Here is a 9,029-nt window from a genome sequence, read left to right on the forward strand (position 1 = left end):
AGAAAAAGGACCATCGGGAAGGGGGCTTAGAGGCAGGTGTGCGTACCCGGGCCCCTGGGGGCCCCGCTTCGGGCGGGCCCGGGTGCTGCCTTCCCCTGTATCGGGATCCACGGACCTCACGGGGCTCTGACACAGAAAACTCGGAGAGAAAGGACCATCGGGAAGGGGCTGAGAGGCAGGAGCGTACCCGGGCCCCTGGTTCAGGATCGCCAAACATCACTTTGGTCTGATTGACCCTCTCCCTAGTAATCCGGAGGAAAATTACCCCCCTTTCTTGTACACGAGGTGACAGAGGGGACCCTAGGCGCGAATGTACCCGACCTCCTGGAGCCCTCGCTGGGATCCGGGAGGCAAATGGACCCTCATCGAGACTTCCAGGCATTCTCGCCCATCTGGTCGCCCCATAGGAAAGCATTGTGCGCGACCAGATGGCTGAAGGGACGTGCGCGACCAGATGGCCGAAGGGGGCTTGCGCGACCAGATGGCCGAGGGGACAGGCGCGACCAGATGGCCGAGGGGAAAGGGAAAAGGGAAGGGGAAGCCTCCCCGGGCCCTCCGGACCCCGCCCGGGCACCATGCCGCGTGGCAGGACCCCGGACGGAGCCCGGGGCGTGGAGGCCGCCCTCCCTGGGGGCCCACAGGGGCCCCCAGGGGCCAATGAACCCAGACGAGCCTGGGGAGGCTCCCCGGACACAACGGAACCCCGCCCCGGGCCTTTGGCAGTGCCGCAGGCTGGGGGACGGGGCCCGGGGCCGGAGACCACGACCCGGGGCCCGGCCGGGTCCCTGGACCCAGCCGGGGCTCCCGGGCCCGCAGGCGCAGGGGAAAACCTCCCCGGGACCTCCGGACCCCGCCCCGGGCACCCTGCCACGCGGCAGGACCAGGGACGGAGCCCGGGATGGGGAGGCCGCCCTCCCCGGGGCCCCCAAGGGCCAATGAACCCAGACAGGCGTGGGGAGGCTCCCCGGACACAACGGAACCCCGTTACGGGCCTTTGGCAGTGCCGCAGGCCGGGGGACGGGGCCCGGGGATGGAGACCCCGACCCGGGGCCCGGCCGGGCCCCTGGACCCAGCCGGGGCTACCAGGCCCGCAGGCACAGGGGAAGCCTCCCCGGGCCCTCCGGAGCCCGCCCCGGGCACCCTGCCACGCGGCAGGACCAGGGACGGAGCCCGTGGCGGGGAGGCCGCCCTCCCCGGGGCCCCCAAGGGCCAATGAACCCAGACAGGGCTGGGGAGTCTCCCCGGACACAACGGAACCCCGTTACGGGCCTTTAGCAGTGCCGCAGGCCGGGGGGACGGGGCCCGGGGCCGGAGACCCCGACTCGGGGCCTGGCCGGGCCCCTGGACCCAGCCGGGGCTCCCAGGCCCGCAGGCGCAGGGGAAGCCTCCCCGGACCATCCGGACCCCTTGTCCCGGGCACCCTGCCACGCGGCAGTCCCCGGGACAGGACCGGGGCAGCATCCGGGCCCGTCCAGCTGCCGGCTGAGGACCGAGAGGGGTCCCAGAGTACCCTGTCCCTAGTAATCCGGAGAAAGGCTACATAGCGGTAGGGCTCCCGCCTGAACCATGGGCTCGGTGGGCTCTCTGCTTCCCGGGGGCTGGGGGACAGCGGCTGGGACTCGGGCACGGGGAGGACCGACGGAGCTCTCGGGCCCGGGCGCCCCGGGGGTAGGACTGCCTGGGACCTGTGGAGCCCGTCCCTGGGCACTTTGCCACGCCGCGGGCAGGAGGAGTGAAGCCTGGGAGGATGTTGCCCGGGCGTAGCCCATCTGGTCCCCGGCAAAGAACCGCCAGCCCCGGAGGGGTCTTCCAGCATACCCTGCCCATACTAATCCGGAGGAAGGCTACCCCCCTTTCTTGTAACCCACACGCTCCGAGTGACGGAGGGGACCCTAGGCCCAGACGCGCCCGGCCTCCTGGAGCCCTGGCTGGGATCCGGGAGGCGAATGGACCCTCATCGGGACTTCCAGGCCGGCCCGGCCATCTGGTCGCCCCATTGGAAAGCATTGCGCGCGACCAGATGGCCGAGGGGAGAGGTGCAACCAGATGGACCGGACTGAAAGGACTCCCATCTGTCCAACCCCGAGCCTTCGCGCTAGGGTTCCTGCCTGCCCACGCAGGGCTCCGTGGCTGCAGGGCTCAGGGGCTGCAGGGCTCCAGGGCTGCAGGGCTCCGGTCCTGCAGGGCTCCAGGGCTCCGGGCTGAAGGGCTCCAGGGCTGCAGGGCTTTGGGGCTGCAGGCCTCGGGGGACGCCCGGGGGACCCATGGAGCCCGTCCTGGGCACTTTGCCTCGCCGCGGGCTGGAGGAGGAAGCACCCGACGCCCCGGGGAAGTGTCGTCCGGGCTTGGCCCATCTGGTCCCCGCCTGAGAACCGCAATCCCCAGGAGGGGTGTCCCGGCATACCCTGCCCCTACTAATCCGGAGGAAGGCTGCCCACCTTTCTTGTAACCCTCGCGCTCCGAGTGACGGAGGGGACCCTAGGCGAGGACGCCCCCGGCCTCCTGGAGCCCTGGCTGGGATCCGCGAGGCGAATGGACCCTCATCAGGACTTCCAGGCTGGCCCGGCCATCTGTTCGCCCCATTGGAAAGCATTGCGCGCGACCAGATGGCCTAGGGGAGAGGTGCAACCAGATGGACGGGGCTGAAAGGACTCCCATCTGTCCAACCCCGAGCCTTCACGCTAGGGTTCCCGCCTGCCCACGCAGGGCTCCATGGCTGCAGGGCTCCGGGGCTGCAGGGCTCCAGGGCTGCAGGGCTCTGGGCCTGCAGGGCTCCGGGGCTGCAGGGCTCTGGGCCTGCAGGGCTCCGGGGCTGCAGGGCTCCGGGCCTGCAGGGCTCCGGGGCTGCAGGGCTCCGGGCCTGCAAGGCTCCGGGCCTGCAGGGCTCCGGGCCTGCAGGGCTCCAGGGCTCCGGGCTGAAGGGCTCCAGGGCTGCAGGGCTGCAGGGCTTTGGGGCTGCAGGCCTCGGTGGACGCCCGGGGGACCCATGGAGCCCGTCCTGGGCACTTTGCCTCGCCGCGGGCTGGAGGAGGGAGCACCGGACGCCCCGGGGAAGTGTCGTCCGGGCTTGGCCCATCTGGTCCCCGCCTGAGAACCGCCATCCCCGGGAGGGGTGTCCCGGCATACCCTGCCCCTACTAATCCGGAGGAAGGCTACCAACTTTTCTTGTAACCCTCGCGCTCCGAGTGACGGAGGGGACCCTAGGCGCGGACGCGCCCGGCCTCCTGGAGCCCTGGCTGGGATCCGCGAGGCGAATGGACCCTCATCGGGACTTCCAGGCTGGCCCGGCCATCTGGTCGCCCCATTGGAAAGCATTGCGGGCGACCAGATGGCCGAGGGGAGAGGTGCAACATCTGTCCAACCCCGAGCCTTCGCGCTAGGGTTCCCGCCTGCCCACGCAGGGCTCCGTGGCTGCAGGGCTCCGGGGCTGCAGGGCTCCAGGGCTGCAGGGCTCTGGGCCTGCAGGGCTCCGGGCCTGCAGGGCTCCGGGCCTGCAGGGCTCCGGGGCTGCAGGGCTCCGGGGCTGCAGGGCTCCGGGCCTGCAGGGCTCCGGGCCTGCAGGGCTCCGGGGCTGCAGGGCTCCGGGGCTGCAGGGCTCCGGGCCTGCAGGGCTCCGGGGCTGCAGGGCTCCGGGCCTGCAGGGCTCCGGGGCTGCAGGGCTCCGGGCCTGCAGGGCTCCAGGCCTGCAGGGCTCCGGGCCTGCAGGGCTCCAGGGCTCCAGGGCTCCGGGCTGAAGGGCTCCAGGGCTGCAGGGCTGCAGGGCTGCGGGCCTCGGTGGCTGCAGGGCTCCGGGGCTGCAGGGCTCCGGGCCTGCAGGGCTCTAGGGCTCCGGGCTGAAGGGCTCCAGGGCTGCAGGGCTTTGGGGCTGCAGGCCTCGGTGGATGCCCGGGGGACCCATGGAGCCCGTCCTGGGCACTTTGCCTCGCCGCGGGCTGGAGGAGGGAGCACCGGATGCCCCGGGGAAGTGTCGTCCGGGCTTGGCCCATCTGTTCTCCGCCTGAGAACCGCCATCCCCGGGAGGGGTGTCCCGGCATACCCTGCCCCTACTAATCCGGAGGAAGGCTACCCACTTTTCTTGTAACCCTCGCGCTCCGAGTGATGGAGGGGACCCTAGGCGCGGACGCGCCCGGCCTCCTGGAGCCCTGGCTCGGATCCGCGAGGCGAATGGACCCTCATCGGGACTTCCAGGCTGGCCCAGCCATCTGGTCGCCCCATTGGAAAGCATTGCGCGCGACCAGATGGCCGAGGGAAAGGTGCGACCAGATGGCCGGGACCGAAAGGACTCCCAGCTGCCCACACCGAGCCATAGCGGTAGGGCTCCCGCCTGCCCTTGCAGGGCTCCGGGGCTCTGCACCAGGGTCCCTTGTCCCGGGCAGATGGACACTTGGCAGGCCGCAGGACGTGGGATCCCAGGCCCTGACCAAAAATCAGGAGGCCCGGGGCCGGTCCCTGCTTCTCAACGCAGCCAGGCCGGGGAGATAGGGGAACCTGCCCAAGCACGAGGGACCCCAGTCCTGGGCACACGGTCCCTCAGGTTGTGCGCTCGTTTTCCACAATTTTTTTTCAAAATTACGCGTAGAGGCATTCCGCAAATTCCGCCCAGCCCTACACACAACACAGCTTTTGTACATCACGCATCCTAAACACGTGCATTTAAAGGTGCTGTCATTTGTGTTATCAATGAAAAAGGAGGCTCAGTGAAATACAATATTAGCCTAGGATCACACAGTTTGGTCAAGCTGGGAAGCCAGGATTGATTCTAGCTTTCCGGTTTCACGTTATGCAATACAGCCACTAAAGAGGTATCCCTTTCTCTCCTTTTTAACGGCAAAGGTTTATGCTGAGTTTTTTAATGCTTGTCCCATGAAGGTTTAGAGTACGTGGCTGGCATGAGTCACATGAAAGCTCGGCTCGTTTTGTGCTCGAGGGTCCAAGAGGACCTCGAGCCGAGCCAAAGCGAGGCATCAGACTCGAGCCAGGCTTACGCTTTGAGTGGCTGGCCCACCTCTAGACTTGGGGTGCTGAGGCATAGTAGGAAGAGAGGAGGGCGCAAGGAGATTGAATTGTGGGAGCAATGGAGAGAGAAGGTGTAAGAATTCTTGAGTCTGAGGGTCTAGAAACATTGACAAGGAAACATATAATTATATAACATGAATAAAAAGATGAGCACAAGAGGAGAGTGAGGATACTGGAATAAGAAGAGAGGAGGCAGAGATGAAAGAATATTCGGGAATGGGGAGCAGCTGGTAGAATGCTGGTAGAAGAGGAAGAAAGTATAGGAATGCAGGCACATTTAAAGGACAGAGGCGAGCGAGGAATAGAAGAGCAGGACCTAAAGTGGGGGGAAATGAGTAGCAATTGATGAAAAAGGTAAACAGGAATCGAGAGTAAGAGCAAGACAGGAAAACAGAAAACAAAGGACTGGGAAGATGGAGCCAGAAGTAAAGACACGGAGTGACAGCAACAGATAACGAGAAATAGAAAAAAAAGAAAAGTAAAGAGGAAATGTTTGAAACACACAGACACAGAGGGTGACAACAGTCACAAAGATTGACTTAGAGACAAATCCAGAAACTAGACAGACACTAAAGAGCGCTCAGTAGAAGTCCATGTTCTAGATACCTCCTTCACTGCCAGGCCTCACTAGTGCCAGCCTCCTTGACCTGTAAGTATGAGTCCCATAATGCATTATGTTGTTAATGATTGTGAAGGGTGTTTCCTAACGGACTGAGTGGCTTTAAGATTCATGAATAAAAAAACTGAGGCTTCTCACTGTCGCAATGCTTTTTTAGAACGAGGAGGACTTAAGAGAGCAATGCATAGAGTCACGTGCCTTACACCACTCTCTTTTTGTAGAATGCATTTCAAGTATAAAGTTTGTCATTTTAAGTAGATGAAGAAATTATTTTAGCACTGTGAACGGTAACCCATCGCATATTCAGTTTCTGCATGGGATTGGTGGGCCTAAAACGCCCTCATGGCACTGTTTGAATGTCACTGTTAATTCATGAAAACAAACAAACGTCGCTTTCTGTTAGTTAATGAAAGCACAGTCCTGCCAAAAAGAAAGGAAAATAAACCCAGAGAATGGAAACCCAGAGAGACTGGGAGATATCAAACCAAAGATCACAATACGGATACAATGAGACCAATAAACACCCTTTCTCTTGACAGCACACCGACAACGACAGTTTTGCGTTTTTAAATTCATAAATGTGAGTTGGCTTGCACGCTCCTTCATGTTTTCGAAGAACCAACAAAAGAGATTAAGTGAAATCGGGTGCCGTGTCGTCTCAGCTAAAGTTGGATGCATGGCAAGTGCAACACAGTGATGCCTAACCATGCCTTTACGGCCATAGGGGGTGGGGGGGATTAGGAGCGTGACGTTTTGTAGCCCGATATTGGTGTTTTACGAGATGCGCATAAGAAAAGAAATGTGCACCGCTGGTATTGCGTTTTTAAATTCATAAATGCAGTTGGCTTGCACGTTCCTTCATGTTTTTGAAGAACCAACAAAAGAGATTAAGTGAAATCGGGTGCCGTGTCGTCTCAGCTAAAGTTGCACGCATGGTGAGTGCAACACAAAGGTGGCTAACTATGCCTTTAGGGCCATAGGGGGTGGGGCATGACGTTTTGTAGCCCGGTACTGGTGTTTTACGAGCTGCGCATAAGAAAAGAAATGTGCACCGCTGCTGTTGTTGAATATGAATGGCGGCGTGTCACGCTGATTAACAAAAAGATAATATATTAAAATAAGGAGTGTTTGGCGAGCCCAAGTAGAAGCGTTGGTTAAAAAAATACAAAGATACCATATAGACACCTGACGCATTGCGGGAAGGAAGCCAGGAAAACAAGCCCAGGAGTGGGAAATTAAAAAAAACACACGAGTGCCGGCCGCGAGACGCGCTCTGTGGTGAGGAGCGGCGAGCAAGACAGAGAGGCAGAGCGAGGCCCGCGCGCCGGGGGTGGAGGAGCATGCTGTAAGGCTTAATGAGCCATGAAAGAAAGGCAGATGCGGCAGCGCGCGTGCACGCGCTCGTGAACGCAAGCTTTAGGCCTGGGTGGCACTTTTAAAAGCCTGTTTACTAAATTTCTCGCAGAGCAGTGCATGAGCTGGCTCAGCGAGACCTAACAAAGTTAGGGGGTGGGTCGGTGACGGGTGCCTTTCAGTCGTGCCAGCCCGGGTCCCGGGAGACTGGCACCATCTTCACAGGGCCCATTGTTGTTTGGATTGCGCCACCCCGCACGCGCGCACACACACAGGGTGCAGTCTGCTCTGGAAGACACTCTCAGGGCACCTCAGGATTGCACCCCCCTACCGCCTCCCCCCCTAAGCTAGCGGGCAGAGTGCCCCTTCCACACACCGCCCCCACACTCCCACCAGAAGGCCACCACGTCCATGCTCTAGGCATGAAGACTCCTCGCGCAGGCTCTGAGCAGCGCCCTCTCTTCTTGGTAGGCCTCGCCGCCTCTTGGATTCTTGGTTTCCAGGTGGCATTATTATTCACATGCGCGTGCCCTGGAGTGGCCTTCTTGCTCACAGGACGGCACCGTTACCTCAGCTGCCTGCAAAACACGGTCCTCTCCGGTTCTATCGATTCTGGGCCCAGTGCTGGTAGCTTCTGCTTGTTTTGGAAATGCTTCATTTGAAAACCACCTGCGACGAAACCCAATTAATCATTAATTAGGGAATTAGGCATGCCCCAGCTATTAACGGTGTCTGTGCCAGGCCCGCGTACAGCTATGCAAGAGACACACAATTGATGGACGGAATGTAGAACAAATCAAAACATTCACCCCCATTCAAGAGATCTTGGTTAAATACATCATTCTTTTGCTCACCATGCCACCCCAGTTTAGACCTGGTCATATGCAAATCAGTTTTGACCCTGTGCCTCATGGGAACAGTCCAGCCCCAACGTCTAAGCCAGGTCTTCTCTGGACCAGAAACCAGCATCCTAGGACCAGTTCCGGGGTTTCACCCCTCTTCAACCAGGATAGCTTGATTCCAGAAGCACTGTGAGCCCAGGACCCACTCTGGGCATACCTGGCCCACTTAGGGCGACAAAGCAAAAGACACACAATTGATGGACGGAATGCAGAACAAATCAAAATATTCACCCACAGTCAAGAGATCTGGGTTAAATCCATGTTGGAAGGAGATTTACTTAAGGGTCAAGAGGGCAGGGGGCTGAGCACAGAGCTCTTGGAGCCTTCACGGAGTGAGCGAGGGAGTGAGTTAGGGACAAAAGGGGCACCTTAATTTGAGCCGGGGTGTCTGGGAACGCTCGCTCTAAAAGTGAAGGAAACAGATATGTGAGCCATGGAAACAGAGGCTGAAAGATTTGGCAGTTTTATTAAGAAGGTGCAACTTCAAAAACTGCAAGACAAAGGCATAAAAATACAAATATAGTGACCTTGCATGAATCAGTAGGCATTGAACTCGTTTGGAGAGAGACACTTCAGACAACCTCAAAGGCACATTTATAAATGTATTATGAAAAACATAAGTTACATCAAGGAAAATGTTCTCAGAATGCAAAACACACTTGATCTAAAATACTGCGAATACTCACGTACCTACCTAAAACCTAAAAGAAAGCAACTTTACGATTGTAATATAAGTATGAAATGCTCAATAAGAAAACACCAGTTTAAATAGCAAAATAGCATACATAGCATATACAGCAAATATATTGGCAAGTTAAATTGTATCTTAAAAATGAAAAACAAGAGCTCTTGGGAACCACCCACACCCGCCTGCCATCTACTAACAGACGGGTGGGGTAATCCAATGATGTCTCTGTGGTCTCCCTTCTTATACTCTTTAAGGCAGTTAGGAGTGCCTACGGTATCGTCATCTCACGCCACATCTACCTCGTGACTTATGGTATGGTTCTCATATTTTACCATACATGGTGATGCCTTTTGCAGTAACTGTGGTACGTGAGCAAGGTGAAAGTTCATATCTCAGGCAAGGTGCTTGTCGTAAATTGGATGGGCAAGCAGAAAAATGTGTATTGTAAGGG

Source organism: Triturus cristatus, chromosome 1_1 (assembly GCF_964204655.1).
Source record: "Triturus cristatus chromosome 1_1, aTriCri1.1, whole genome shotgun sequence".
Taxonomy (NCBI): domain Eukaryota; kingdom Metazoa; phylum Chordata; class Amphibia; order Caudata; family Salamandridae; genus Triturus; species Triturus cristatus.